Here is a 15822-nt window from a genome sequence, read left to right on the forward strand (position 1 = left end):
TTCTCTCTGGGTCTTAATTTCCCTATCTGTAAAATCAGACCATTTGGACCAGATGGTTTCTAATGGGCCCTTTGAGCTGTAAAAAGTGGAGTTTATGGGGTTTCATCCAGGGCTGGAGGACCACTGGGTCTGGGGGAGCCAGATGGGCAATGGGGTCATGGTGTCCCTACATCACCTCCATGTACGCAACGTTTGTGGTTTACAAGAAGTTCTCACTGTATTTTCTCACTTAGGCTTCGCAACAACCCATGAGATCGGTGATGACTACCCCCATTTGCCAGCTTTCCAGGGAGAGGTCAAGACCAAGACGCTCTTCAGGCCCAAGGGAGGTAGGGAGGAGGCTCGCCGAGCCCACTCCTGGGAAGAGGTGAGGACCAGACCCTTTTGGAAGCCTCCTCAGGCAAGGTGTCTATGCGTGCTGTCTCACTTCATACTTGAGCAGCTCTGGGAGGAAGGTACAGTTATCCTTGCTTTACAGAGGAGGAAACTGAGGCTTGAGGTGGGGCTCAGAAATGGGGCTGGAGTACCTCATCATTATCTCAACTGCCCTTGCCTGCTGGCCTGGAGGATGAGGCTGGGACTGAATTCTGGGCTTGGCCTGTCTCCACTGAGTCTGGCTGGCCGCCCTGCCTGTTGGCAGCTTGGAGTGTGGGTGCCGAGCTGGGCATCTGGTGGGCTGGCTGGAACTGGAAGACCCTGGGAAAGATGAGGTGAGCAAGGAACTTGGTTCTTAATTTGGAAAGAGTTTGGAGAGAGCGTGGCAGACACCTCAGGGAGGGTAGTATTGGAGGACAGTTCCAGGGAGGGGCTTTGAGCCAGACTGTCCCCTCAACTCTCCTCCATTGGCAAGCAGAGGGCTGAGTGGGCTTAGGAAGGAGGGGGCACTATGACTAAAGTAGGGAATACATGCAACACCCCACAAGGGGGAAACAAACTTTTCAGCACTCTGAGAGTTAAAAGGGATAACTCAGCTCTGGTAACCATTGTGAACTTTGGATTATGTCTAGGATGTGAAACAATTCAATCTTTCTCTGATGGCTGGGATGGGGTGAGGGAGTTCCCTTCAGGGCTGTGGTGAAGCCATTGGTGACCCCAGTTAGGACAAGAGCAGCTGCTGATATGATTGGCGGGATCCCCAAAGGCTTTAAAATCTCAGCTGTCTCTCACAGGGCTACACCCAGGACTTTAAATTATTTGGAGCACAGATACTGTCCAGGAGCCTCTTGGGGGAGGCCCAGCCTCTTAATGGTTCAGCAGCACGGCTTCACTCAAAACGGGATGTGTTAGCCAATAAGGGAGCAGAGAGAAGTTTCCCTGATTCAGTTCCACCCAGGGGCAGACCACAGTGGAGAGAGATAGGGCGCAGAGGGTAGGGGTGAGCTTTGATAGCCTGAAGGAGTAGAAAGAACCTGAGTTAGGAGACCTGCTTCTAGGGCCAGCACAATGTTCACTGGCTGTTAGACTCTGGGCAAAGCCTCTCTCTCTGGTCTTAATTTCTCTATCTGTAAAATCAGACGGTTTGGACCAGATGGTTTCTAATGGACCCTTTGAGCTCTAAGGAGTGAAGTTTATGGGGTTTCATCCAGGGCTGGAGGATCACTGGGTCTAGAGGAGCCAGATGGGCAACGGGGTCATGGTGTCCCTGCATCACCTCCATGTAAATGTACGTAGCATTTGTGGTTTACAAGAAGCTCTCAGTGTATTTTCTCACTTAGGCCTCGCAACAACCCACAAGATCTGTGATGACTGCCCCCACTTTCCAGATGAGAAGCTGAGGCTCGGAGATATTGAGGAATCTGTTGAGCTTGGTAGGGAGGGGATGTGGGAGTCAAATCTGGGTCAGAATGGCTTTAAGACATTTTCTTTGCCTTGGGCCTCAGCTGCCTCTTCCTTGTTTATGTTGTGGTTTTGGTGGAGGTAAAGGGACCCCATCACTTCAAGTCCCTCCTCTGGGAAGGAGACCTTGTTCCTAGGTCCTTACTCTGTAGCTACTCAATCAGGCCAGGGCCTCAGCTGGACCCTCAAGTGGCTGTTTTCACCTCATGGGACTCCACATGGGTACATGACATTCTCTCTCCATTGCCTTGCAATGGAGATGTGGGAGGCCTGGGCGGTTGACTCACCTCCCCCTACTCTCAGCCCATCCCGGGAAACTCATGGGGACCTCTGGTCTCCTACGCTAGCATGGGCATGGCCAGGCCAGCTGCACCCTCCTCTCTCACTCCAGCCTGGGCGAAACGGCACAAGTGTGTCTGGGAAGCCATTTCTCCCTGCCCACAGCCATCCTGGTTCATGCTGTGACCTCAGCTGCCATCCTTCCCATTACCTGCTGTATCCAGGACAACCGACAGCTCCTACTACGCAGGGAGGGGAGGGTGAGGGGTGGGAAGGGGCGGGTCCACTGTCCTGACTTTCCAGCCAGGGTGCCACCTGTTCTATCTGAGAAACTCGTGGCGGGAGGTAGAATCTTGGGCCCTTCATGAGACATAAGGAGGACTGTGGAGGACCTCGGAGGTTGAGGAAGAGGTTGATTTGTAAACCAGCACCCTGGGCTCTGGCTGTTCCAGCCTTCATGGAGTGGTGGGAACAGCAGGAAAGTGGAATTAAAGGAACCGGGCTGGATGTACTCCGCCAGCTCTTAGCAGCTGTGTGACCTAAGGTAGGTCCCTTGACATCACTGAGTTTCCTCACAGAGGTGATCGATTCATAGACTCACTAGGGACCTGCAACGAAAATAAACGGACTTTGTAAATGCTACAGCTTTAGTGTTAAGAGCACCGCTCTTAACTGCACAGAAAGGTTGGGTTTGAATTCTAGCCCTGCTGTGTGACCTTGTACAAATGACTTCACCTCTGTGTCAGGTGCTTTTGCTATGCAGCAAACACCTCACAACTCAGTGGCTTAGTGCAACAAACATTCATGTAGCTTATGATTTGGGAATCAGCAATTTCCACTGGGATCAGCTGAGCTGTCTTGGTCTGGGCAAGGCTTGAATGATCTTGGCTGGGCTCACTCTTGTGTCTGCCATTAGCTGGTGGATCCCTGGAACTGGCTGATTAATTTGGATTCCTCTGGGATGATGAACTATGGGGCTCTCTCCACAAGCCTGGGCCTGTTCACAAAGCGGTAAAAGGGCTTCAGAGGCAGTGAGAGAGTAGCCCCAGTGCGCAAGCACTTTTCAAGCCCCTGCAGGCATTATGCTTGCTCCTTTCTTTTTATTTTTTGAGACAGGGTCTCTCTCTGTCACCCAGGTTGGAGTGTAGTGGCATGATCATGGTTCACTGCAGCCTTGACTTCCCAGGCTCCAGCTGCTCTTCCACTTCAGCCTCCTGGGTAGCTGGGACCACAGGCGTGCACCACCATGCCTGGATAATTTTTGTATTTTTGGCAGAGATGTGGTTTTGCTATGTTTCCTAGGCTGGCCTCAAACTCCTGAGCTCAAGCGATTCATTTGCCTTGGCCTCCCAAAGTGCTGAGATTACAGGTGTGAGCTACCGTGCCTGGAATATGCTTTCTTCTTTCTTATTGGCCAAAGTAAGTCCCATGATCAAGTCCTCAGCCAGGGTGGGAGGGCACTGCCCAGGGTAGTGCATGAACAAATTGGGGGCCATTACTGCAATAATCTATCATAACTCTCTGGGCCTCAGTTTCCTCATCTGTAAAATGAGCATAATATTATACTTTTCTCAAGGCCTTGTTGTGAGGCTTGAGCAAATGAGCAAATGTCTGTAAAATGCACTCCATGACTCATGGCCAGAGAAGAGTAAGCAGTTCATTAAGAGTGAGCTGTTGTTAATATTGTTATCAGCAAGGACTTTGAGAGAGACAATTTAAAATCCTATGCAGCAGGCTCTGGGCTGTGGGCCCTAGGAGCCAGCCCTGGGCCTGCTTTTCCACTCAGGGGAAGTGGGAGGTGCCAGGGAAAGCAGGTCCTATGGAGGGGTCCAGTGTCTTCCCCATTACAGCCCCTGATGGAAATCAGGGCTTTGTGTCTCTTCAGAACTGCTGCTAGTCTTCCCCAGGATCCAAAGGGATGACTTTGCTCTTTCCACTTCCCTTCTCTCCCTCCTTCTGGGCTCAGGGGACTTTATTATTATTATCTTGTTAAGAGACAGGGTCCCGCTCTATCACCCAGGCTGGAGTGGAGTGATCCTAGCTCACGGCAGCCTTGAACTCCTGGGCTCAAGCCATCCTCTCATCTCGGCCTCTTAAGTAGCTGGGACCACAGATGCATGCCACCAAGCTAATTTTTTAAATTCTTTTTGTAGAGAAGCGGTCTCACTATTTCACCAGGCTGGTCTCGAACTCCTGGGCTCAGGCAATCTTCCTGTGTGGGCCTCCCAAAGTGATGGGATTACAGGTGTGAGCCTCCGCACCAGGGTTCAGGGTATTTTTGATGAGGAAGAAAGTGATCTGGGAAAGAAAGTGCCCACCTGAGGTGCTTGGTTCTGGGAGGAACTCCAGGCATCTGTTAAGTTGGGGTTCTAAAACTTCTCCCCATCAAAGCTCATTTGGATCTTTAGGGGACAATTTGCATTGTGTTCCCTGCCACATTTTTTTCTACCACAACCCACACTCACAGGGAAGCCAACGGCCGTCACATGCTCATTTAATGCCATGTAGACACTGGCAGTACTGGGCTCATAAGCTGGAATTGGGTTGGGGTGTGTGATGTCATCAATAGCTAACCAGAGTCCCTGGACAGTTGGGAAAAATCAGTGAGGCTGCCATCTTGGCGAGCTTGTGTAAGCTGTCCCAGGGAGGCAAGGAGGATTGACTTGGTTAGACTTTTTAAAATCTTGAAAACAGGATTCACACAACTGCCTTCATAGATCCCAGCTCAGCAACCACAGGTCTGATTCAACCTCTTCATTCTGTGCTTCTGGGGGTCCTTTCTGAGCTCACCTAGGGAACCCAAGAAAGGAGAATGGCTGGCTCTTCATTCTTCTGATTTTCATTCTTCCTTGTGTGTTAGGTCCCCTGTCTTAGACACTGGAGATAGAACAGTGAGCCAATCAGATGCGGGTCCTGCCCTCATGGAATTTATGGTCTAAGGGAGATAGAGATTAACTGATCATAAGAATAAATGTAAAATTATGTGGCCAGATGGTTTTCTTTTTTGAAATATTAATCTTTCTTCCTTCTCTGGCATTTCCTCTTTCTTTATAGGGCAGTTGGACTAAGGAAATTCACTGCTGCAGGGTAGGGATGACTCAGTGGAAGTCAATAGTCAGTTCTTGTCTTTTGAGTGTCAAAACTGAAGTTTGAATGTGTATGTGGGGGTGGAGGGTGGAGGTGGTGGTGGGTAGTTGGAGGATGGAAAGAACCAGGTGAAAATCCAAAGATTTGGAATGTGCAGGGTGATTTCCTGGGCTGGGGGAAGACAGGGTGATGGGGAGGGGTTGGGCTGTTGCTGGGTGGGCTTTGAAGATGGGCCATGTACCTGCCCAGATCCTTCTCTGCCCCTCATCCAAGGAGGTCTGGAGGGCCTGGGAACAGAGAAGACTTGTATCACCATCCCCAGGTAAAGCTCAGCGAGGTGGAAGGGCCCCAGCATTCCCTGAGCCAGTGGAGCACAGGCTCCATGGTGTTTCGGAGCAGAGTCTTAAGGCAGCATTGAGTCTTCTGGGGCCAGGGCAGCTCTGCTACCTACCAGCTGAGGCTCACCCAGAGTCACCATGGGGGGCAGGTCCTCCACTTGCCTCTGTTGCTGGGTCCATGCCTGGACCTACCAGGTGGGCTGCACACCTTTTCTTCTGGGGAGGAAAATGTTCCTCTGAGTTTCATTTTTTAAAAAATTTTGACAAAAGCATATTGGCTGTTCTGGCTCTTCCAGCTCAGCAGCACCTGGCATTGTTTTCTGACCACCTGACATGCCATGTGCTGCCACCCACTCCTCTTAGCTGCCCATGCTTGCCCTGTGAAAGAGGCGCCTCAGTGCAGAGGTTGAAGGTCAAGTATGGAGAGGGGGAATGAAAGAACCACAGGCTCGACCCTCAGCCACAAGGTCTCCCACTGTCCCTGGAACCACTGCGGAGCTGGACCACTGTTTGGGGGTCTGCCTTCCAGATGCAGAGAGCACTGGAGTGGGAGTCAGAGCATGGATAAGCCTGGCTATGCCCCTGAACTGGCCATGTAATCTGAGACAAGTCCCACTATCTCCAAGCCTGTTTCTTCATTGATAAAACCGGGAGAAAATCAGTGTGGTCAATGAGATAAAGAATTGGAAGATCAACTCTTGTTGTCATAATAAAAGTAGATTTGCTGAGCACCATGCCCTGAGCCAGGCACTGTGTCAAGAGGTGGCTCAGGTGAATCTCGTTGATTCTTCCCCACACGCCTGTGATGTGGGATGTGGACATTATTGTTACCCCATTACATAGAAGGAGAAACTGAGGCACAGAGAGCTCAAAGAAGCTGCTGAAGATAATATAGTTAGTATTTCACAAGTTGGTATTCAAAGCCAGGCTGGCAGAGCCCACACCGAGACCCCTTCTATATCATGCAGCACTTTTGGAGATTCCCTGGTAGGATGGGGCAGAAAGGGACTCTGAGGCCATCTCATCCACTCATCATACAGAGAAGGAAACTGAGCCTCAGAGAAGGGAATGGACTTGCTTACGATCTCAAGCAGCCTAGACACCACATTGATATATGCATGAATAAAATGTGAAACACTACATGTTCCTTTTGGACAAATGCATGTGAATCCACAAAAAGGACTTTCTGAGGATGTCCAAACTTGCCCACATGGGATGCTCTAATTTTGAAAACTGCAGGTCTTGGGCAAGGCTGTGATGAGGAGAGGGGAATGTGTGTGGGACCTTTGAAGACCACTCAGCACTGCTCAGAGCAGAAGGAACGAAACAGGACCGCTGCCTCCTTCACCAGCCTGGATTTGACTCCCAGCTTTGTCCAGAGAGGGAATTGGTCCTGAAGAAAGAGTCAGAGGTGAGCACTGAGATGTATGCTGCAGGGTGCTCACTGTAACACTGTTTCCAAGAATGAAACATCCGAAGGAACCTAAATGTCCAACAATAGGGTACTGGTTAAAAACGCCATTGTAGTTTTGTTGGGTTCTATAATACAAGACAACCGTTAAGAATGGCGTTATAGAATAAGTGTCTAAAGGATATGGAATGTGTTCCTGGTTGTATTTGTCTGTTTTCACACTGCTAATAAAGGCATACCTGAGACTGGGTAATTTATAAAGAAAAAGAGGTGTAATGGACTCACAGTTCCACATGGCTGGGGAGGCCTCACAATCATGGCAGAAGGTGAAGGAGGAGAAAAGCCACCTCTTACACTGCAGCAGGCAAGAGAGCATGTGCAGGGGAACCCCCTTTGTAAAACCATCAGATCTCATGAGATGTATTCACTATCATGAGATAGTGAGAACGGCATGAGAACAGCATGGGAAAACCTGCCCCCATGATTCGGTTACCTCCCACTGGGTCCCTCCCACAATACATGGGGATTATTACAATTCAAGGTGAGATTTGGGTGGGGACACAGAACCAAACCATAATGACAATATAAAGTTAAGAATAAAGTTGGTTACAACGTAAAGTGGGCCATTGGATTTCAGTTTTTTAAAAAGAAAAAAAAAAGTGGTATATACATGGGTTGTGGTTTATTTCTGCATTGTGTTTTCTGGAGTTTCCACATTTCTGAAACATATGGCTCTTGTCATCAGATCACCCTCCCATTCTGTTTTAATGCTTTTCAGTAAGACAGGGAGGGGGCTTTCTGTCCCTGCAGGACTTGGAGAGCCTGGCTGGCCACCTGCCAGGGAGGTAGGGAGATAGGGAGGCTACACTCACGATACATGGAGGGAGGGTATGTCCATTCCCCTTCCTGGGAACTCTGAACCCTCAGCCTGTCTCAGTGAGGAATATTTTCCCAGACTAGGGGCTGAGCCCCAGCCCGGCCCAGCTTCTATGTGTGAGGGTAGACCAGGAAACAGAAGCATTGCCCACGTTCCCTGGGGAACTTGTCTCCTCGAGGTGCCCACTGACAGGCTGGCTCATTTGTTCATTCATTCAACAAAAATCTCCTGAGCACCTACTATGTGCCTGCCACTGTTTCACGTGCTGAGAATACAGTAGTCAATAAAGTAGCAGCAGTGTTGTCCTTGTGGTGCCTGTATTCTTATGATACAGACAATGAGCAATTGAATACATATATAATATAATGACAAGTGGTAAAAAGAGCCATAAGTAAAAAGGAAAGCCAAAAAAGATAGAGAAGGATAAGGGGATGACAATTTGGGGTGGGCTGGTCAGGGAAGACCTCTGTGAGGAGTGGCAGTATTGAGCAGCTAGTCGAACATTGAGAGGGTGCCAGCCATGTGAATACCAGGACAGAAAGTTCCAGGTCGAGGGAGTAGAAAGTGCAAAGATCCCGGGGCAGGAGTGTGATGGATATCTGAGGACAAGCCAGGGGAGACAGTGAAGCTGGGAAGACGTGGCTCAGAATGTGATTATGCGAGGGTGGAGGGAGAGGCCAGACACTGGACTTGTGGGAGAAGATAAAAGACACTGGTTTTTGTTCTGAGTGAGGTGGGAGCCTCCAGAGGTCTTTCAGCAGAGGAGTGATGAGGCCTGATATCTGTTTAGCAGGATGGCCCTGGCTGGGCGGAGCAGGGAAAAAGCTGCTGCACCCATCCAGGGGATCAATGATGGCAGCTGGACACAGACCTGCCTTCTGGGCCTGCAGCCATCAGGTCATCTCCTAGCTGTCCATCTCCTGAAGGCTGGGAGGCCTGTGAGGCTTGGGTTCACCCTCTGATATAGTTTGGCTCTGTGTCCCCACCCAAATCGCATGTTGAATTGTAATGCCTAATGTTGGGGGAGGGACCTGGTGGGAGGTGATTGGATCATGGCGAGGAAATCCCCTTTACTCTTCTCGTGATAGTGAGTGAGTTTTCATGAGATCTGGTTGTTTGAACATGTGTGTCACATCCTTCTTCACTCTCTCTCTCTCTCCTGCTCTGCCATGGTAAGATGTGCTTGCTTCCTTTTTGCCCTCTACCATGATTGTAAGTTTCCTGAGGCCTCCCAGCCATACTTCCTGTACAGCCTGCAGAAAAGCAAGTCAATTAAACCTCTTTTCTTCATAAATTAACCAGTCTCAGGTAGTTCTTATAGTAGTGTGAGAATAGACTAATACACTCTCCCTGGGGGAAGAGGCTGAGTGAGATCCGGGGTGATGGGGGGAGGTTGGGGGAGGTTGGGCCACAAGGTAAAGTCTGCAGCCAGAACCTCCGCTGGTCAAGGCTGCAGCCAGGGTGCTCCACTGCTCTCTCCCATCAGCTGCTAAGATAAACTCTCTCCCTGGAGAGGGAAGGGGATGTCAGGAAGGATGCCAGACACACAGACTGCTTCATTTGTCCAACAAATACTTATTGAGGATTTACTACATGGGAACAGCTGTGAACAAGAGAGATCGAACTTCCTGTCCCTACAGAGCTCCCATTGGAGTGGAAGGAGAAACACTAAACAAATGAATGAGTGAAAGATATAGTTGGCCAGATGATGGTAAGTGCTACGGAGAAAACTAAGGCACAGGGTTAGGACTGTAGGCACCCCTGGCCCAGATACTCATCTTCTTTTCCTGTTTCATTTTTCTTGTTTTTCTTTTCATTCTATTATTCTATATCAATTTGCTCATTATGTTTAGAGTTTACTTTCTGTCCCTGCCCCCACTGCTAGTTCACTGCTGTCTGCTCAGATTCCGTAACAGCACATGGTAATGGTTATTGCTCAAGATGTAGCTTTTGAATGAGTCATGCATAGGAAGGGTGGGAGTTGGGGAGCATCTCCCTTCATGGAGCCCTCCTACTCTAAGATCAGCAGCTTCAGTCCAGCAAGGGGGCAAGAGAGGATCCTTTTCATGCTCTATACAGTAACTGAGATTGGAAGTTGGCAGGTCGGTGGAATGGCACATCCTGGATAATACTGTGCAGGTTGGCCATGGAGCCTACCAGGTGAGTCCTCCTGCAGTGCTCAAGCTAGAGGGACAGAGCCTGCCCCCAGGATAAAGGACAAAGGCTTTTAATGAAACACAGAGTCTGAGCCAGCATTATAGGCCATAGACCTTCTAGGCCAACAATTCTTATACTCTTTCAGAGAGTGAGGGGGTGTCTTAGTCCATTTTATGTTGCCATAATGGAATGTCTGAGACTGGGTGATTTATAATAAATATAAATTTATTTGGCTCATGGTTCTAGAGGCTGGGAAGTCCAAGTTCCGGTGACTGCACCTGGTGAGGACCTTCTCTTGCCGCATCATCCCAAGGCAGAAGGTGGAAGAGCAAGAGAGCATGCTTGTATGAGAGAGGAAGGGGACCAAAGCCATCCTTTATATCAGGAGCCCACTCCCGTGATAACTAACCCACACCTGTGACAGTAATATGTGATATGGTTTGTATCTGTGTCCCTGTCAAAATCTCATGTCAAATTGTAATCCCCAGTGTTGAAGGTGGGGCCTGGTGGGAAGTGATTTGATCATGGGGGTGGTTTTTCATGAATGGTTTAGCATCATTCCTTTGGTACTGTCCTTGTGATAATGAGTGAGTTCTTGTGAGATCTGGTTGTTTGAAAGTGTGTAGCACCCTCCACCTGCTCCTACTCCTACCATGTGAGACATCTTGCTCCCCTTTTGCCTTCTGCCATGATTGTAAGTTTCCTGAGGCGTCACCAGAAGTTGAGGAGATGCCAGAATCATGCTTGCTGTACGGCTTGCAGAACTGTGAGCCAATTAGGCCGATTTTCTTTATAAATTACACAGTCTGTGGTATTTTTTATAGCAATGTGAGGACGGGCTAGTACAGCATTAATCTATTCACCTGTTAAAGGTCCCACCTATCAACACTGTTGCATTGGGGCTTAAGTTTCCAACACATTAACTTTGGGGGAAACATTGAAACCACAGCAGAGGGGAAGGTGTCTTGGCACTCACTCCCCCATATTTCCCCCCATGTAATATGACTACTTCATTCATATTTAAAATCCATGATTGGGAACTCATGGTGACAGGCTGGATGAGACCCTAAATCTTTTCTGGGTCTTGCTCTGGAACGTCCTCAGTGCACTGCAGAGATTCTGGCCCCAGCTGTGGGACTGAAAGTCAGGTGGGGGTGTGGGCTGGGGGCCTCAGGGGTAAGTATGGAGTTAGGATCACAGATCAACAAATAGGTCTAGAACCAGAAGGTATGGAGGCTTTGTACAACTGTGTCTTATGATCTAAGGCAGGGTTTCCCCAAAACAGAGAAATAGAGGTGTTTTGTGGTTAAACTCTAAGTAAAACACAATCAAAATGTTTTATTTCCTATGGGACTTCTCAGGACCTTTATATGTTAATGAAAATTGTGACTCTAAGAGGAACCAATGCAGTATTTCCCAAACTCTTGTCCATGGAGTTTGGGATCCTCCTTTTTCATGGAGGATTTTGAAGGATTGGGATTTTTCTGAATACTCTGAGAAATTCTGGTCTGTGTTGTTACCTGTGTAAGAGCCTCCCCTTTCTTCCTGATCCTTTCTTTGCTTCATCTTCTTTCCCTGCTAATTCAGCTTGTGTAATGCCAACACCTTATTAAATCACAGAAACACACTTGGTTTTCTTTTACGAGCATTCAGAGCTATTGAGCTGTGCAGTGTCATGAGGAAACCAGACCTCATCAGACACTCAGGGCTCCAGTACTGAGTGAATCTTCAGTACCCAAGGTTGCTGCAGCACCAAACCTTCCTTGCTTCAGCCAGGCGCCTCTCCTCACTAGTCCATAAAAGCTGTGAGCTTGCCTGCCTCTGAGCTTTTGCTTTGGCTGGAATATCTTTTTCTCCTCTTTGGCCACCTCCTTCAGGTAGTCTTCCCTGACTATCTCAGCATTGCTTCAGAAGCCCCAGAGGGTGGTTTCAGAAAAAGACAGAAGGTGAGTGATATGGTTTGACTGTGTCCTCATCCAAATCTCATCTTGAACTGTAGCTCCCAGAATCTCCACGTGTCTCGGGAGGAACCCAATGGAAGGCAAGTGAATCACGGGGGCAGGTTTTTCCTGTGCTGTTCTCGTGATAGTGAATAAGTCTCATGAGCCCTGATGGTTTTATAAAGGGCAGTTCCCCTGCACACACTCTCTTGCCTGCTGCCATGTAAGACGTGCCTTTGCTCCTCATTTGCCTTCCACCATGATTGTGAGGCCTCCCCAGCCATGTGGAACTGTGAGTCCATTAAACCTCTTTTTCTTTATAAATTACCCAGTCTTGGGTATTTCTTCATAGCAGTGTGAATATGGACTAATACAGTGAGAAACTCTAAGTGTTATTTAAAAATGACTGTAAAGCAAACCTGTATGCTATCCCGGAGACTGTAACTATGGGCATGCAAAAGGAACAAATTTGTCAAGAACTGAAAGGGAGATCCAGCCATCTCAGAAAGACTGACACTGGGGACCTTTGTCCTTATCAAAATAACCCCTGTAGTGCTTGAATTACATGCACTCTCAGGATGCCTGATGAAGGCTTGTCCCTGACTAATTCAATTGTTCTTTTTAATGTTTTATTGTTGAAAATTTCAAACATGTACAAAATAGACTATTACAATGATACCCCCTACAGCTTTTACCCAGCTTCAACAAGTATCAATCTTGTTTCATTTCTATACTCATCCACCACACCACATTGTTTTTGAAGCAAACCCTGTATACCATATATTCTATCCATGTTTATCTCAGTACACATTTATACTATTTTTACATAACCATAATACAATTATCTCTCTAAATATTAACAATAAGTCCTTAATATGATCAAATGTCAAGTGACTGTTCATATTTCCAGTTGCTTTATACATGTCTTAATTTTATTTTTTTTTTAGTTTGTTTGAATTGGCATCCAAATGAGTTTGGTTGATATGTCTAAGTCTTTTCCAATCTGTAATCCCTATTTCTCTCTTTTAAAAATGTTATTTATTGAAGAAACCAGATGCTTGACCTGTGTGTTTCCACAGTGTGGGCTTTCCTGATTGCATCCCCATGGTGGCTTCACTCCTCTGTCTTCTGTATTTCCTGTAAGTTGACAATTCATTTTTGAGGCTTGATGAGATTCGGGGTTGGCTTTTTCAGTCCTACAACCTCACAGTGCTGTGCGTTTCCATCAGGAGGTATATCATGCTTGTTGTCTAAAGCTTGGGGATGTCAGGAGGTGTGGATGCTCACAGCTTGGATCCATTAATCTATTAGGGGTTGCAAAATGGTGAGGTTCCAATCCTATCATCCCTTCCTCATTTATTAGTTGGAATACTTATAAAAGGAGAAACATCCCCTTATCTGCAATTTTGGTACCCAGTAGTACAGTTTGTATAGGAAAGATGGGAAAAATGCTTGATTCTTTCTCTTTATTTACCAACTAATTACCGTTTAATGGCATGATGCTAACAGTTAATACTTGTAGAGCCCTTACAGATCACCAAATATTCTTATCAACACTATCTCATTTAATTAATTAATACCACACAACAACCCTGTGTGGTAGACACAACAGATGGTGTTATTTTTAAATCTTTTTTTTTTTTTCAGAAGAGAGAACTGAGGTCCAGAGAAGGTAAGCAACTTGTTCAAGCTCAGAAAGCTACCAGAACAATCATTGCTAACTTACAGGGAGCCTTAACTCTGAGCCAGATGCTGTTCTCTAAATGTGAATTAACCCATTTACTTCTTAAACAACTGTAAGAGAAAGGCAGGGACAGTTTCTGTCCCCACTTTACAGGTAAAAAGTCTGAGGCCAAGAAAGCCTCAAATTGCGTGAGGTCACATAATAATACTAGAGATTACCCTTTATTGAGCACTTACTGTGTGCCAAATGCCTTGCTAAGGGCCTAAATATAATACAGCACTCTGCTATCTGTTGTGTGTTGGGTTCTTTCCACATGTCAGGCATATGTCTCTTCATAGCAACCTTATGTTAACCCTGTGTTACAGATGAGGAAGCTGATAGTCAGAGTGGTTGGGTCACAGTCCCAAGGTCACAGGGTTTATATGGAACTGTGTTGGATTCCAAGCCAGTTCTCTTCTGCATTACACATCTCCAGCCCATGGGCCAGGACTTCAGCCTAGACTTTCTGACTGGAGTCTGTGCCCCCTCCTGTTCCCCTCCCCAGAACCCTCAGAGTGTCTGATCTAGAGGAGGAAACTTTTCCTGTGGGCGATCAGCTGCCTCCAGGCTTGTTCACCCTCCTGTAACCAATCTCTGCTGTGCTTGGCCTTAATTGACAAGGGGAGAGCAGGGTGACAAAAAAAGGGAAGAAACCTCATTATCTGGCAACAGAATTAGTGGTTTTAGTGACTCCACACATCCCCAGATGTAGTTGGGTCGGCCTTTAATTGCTGTTCTCCACCACTTTTCTCCCAGAATTGGATTATTAAGCCCATTCAGCAGCACAATGTATTGAAAGGACTGGGGACCTCTTGGCCTAGCAGGGAGGGGCAGGAAGAGCCCTGCCAGCCTAGGAGGGAGGGCCCTGACTGGGCCAAGAGGCCTACCTTTGTCTGGGGCCACGCTTGGTGCCCATCAGACATCATGACAAGGTCCTAAATCACGATGGCCTCAATAATCCTAGCGACCTGGGGCCAAGGATGTGGCTACAGGCTGGCATGAACAGTCATAAATGCGAGTCTGCCAAGGGATGCTCTCCCTCCTAATGAGATGCTGTGGACTGCTTCCTGCAGGGAGAGAGGCCTACGGAGATGGGGGAGAGGGCAGGAGGAGGAAAAACAAGAATCCAATTAAACCCCCAATTCGAGCAGAGTAAATGAATTTGACTTTAGGTGATCAAGAGGGAGAAAACTTCTAATTAGACACAGGGCAATCCTGGGGCTGAGCATGCTCGTGATCCGCCCTCATGCCCGCCCCCATCACTTTTTAGATAAATGTTAAGGATTAGAATGACATGTAATTAAAATCCGTCAATCCCATACACTGGCTGCTGATGGGGTTGGATTACTGCTCGCTCACCTGCCCTCTGCTTTGTCATGAGCTCCCGCCCCCTCCTAGCTCCTGTGTTCTGATTTGCCCTCTCAGCCAGCCAATCACCTTTGAGCAGGAGGAATAGTTGGGCTAGAGGGGCAGCCCTGGGACACGCCCTTTTTCAAAGGCCGAGAGAGGGTTTGGAGAGCAGGGCTTTAATCTGGCCGAGGCACATCGGCCTCAGGTTGTACACTGGGAGGCCTTTGGACAAAGGCTGACCCACGGATGAGTTAAAAACAATTGAAATGCATTTATGGCACTGCAAGATCTGGATATTTCACATAAATATTTGGATTTTCTAGTTTCTTTTGAAAAATCAAAAATTACATATTGGGCCTGCATTCCCACAGAGTAACAACTGGCTCTGGTGGAATAGTGGCCGACCATTTAGACAAGATGTGGGTGCCCCAGGTCATTACATCTCCTATCTGGCCTGGTTCACTCATCTGTTGGCCTTTCAGAGGGCAGGTCACTCGTGTGCTCAAGCCACAGGATTGCCCTGTGAATAACTAGAAGTGTTTTCCCTGTTGGCATTTCAATTTTGCAAGCTCTGATCTAGGTCTTCAATCTCTAGGCGAAGGGAAGTGCCCAAAGGTCCACTTCGAACTCCTCTTCCCACCCCAACTCACACACCTTTGCTCATGCAGAACCCTCTTCCTGGAAAGCCCTTCCTCCTGTAGAATCTTAAGTATCCTCCAAGGCTTCATTCAGTGCCACCTTATCCGGGAAGAATTTCCCATCTCCCTGGCAGGAATTTTGCCCTCCCTGCTCTGGCTTCTGGGATATTCAGTGTCCCTGCTATA

The 15822-nt window shown here is 47.8% G+C and overlaps 1 long non-coding RNA gene across 1 annotated transcript; it reads left to right on the forward strand.

Annotated features, from left to right (window-relative positions):
- Positions 1-238: 238 nt before the first annotated feature.
- On the forward strand, positions 239-10502 carry LOC129008902 (uncharacterized). Its single transcript, XR_008492593.1, has 3 exons — positions 239-367; positions 6780-6951; positions 10232-10502. It is a non-coding gene; the product is annotated as an uncharacterized LOC129008902 (long non-coding RNA).
- The last annotated feature ends 5320 nt before the right edge of the window (positions 10503-15822 follow it).

This window comes from Pongo pygmaeus, chromosome 9 (genome assembly GCF_028885625.2).
Source record: "Pongo pygmaeus isolate AG05252 chromosome 9, NHGRI_mPonPyg2-v2.0_pri, whole genome shotgun sequence".
Lineage (NCBI taxonomy): Eukaryota > Metazoa > Chordata > Mammalia > Primates > Hominidae > Pongo > Pongo pygmaeus.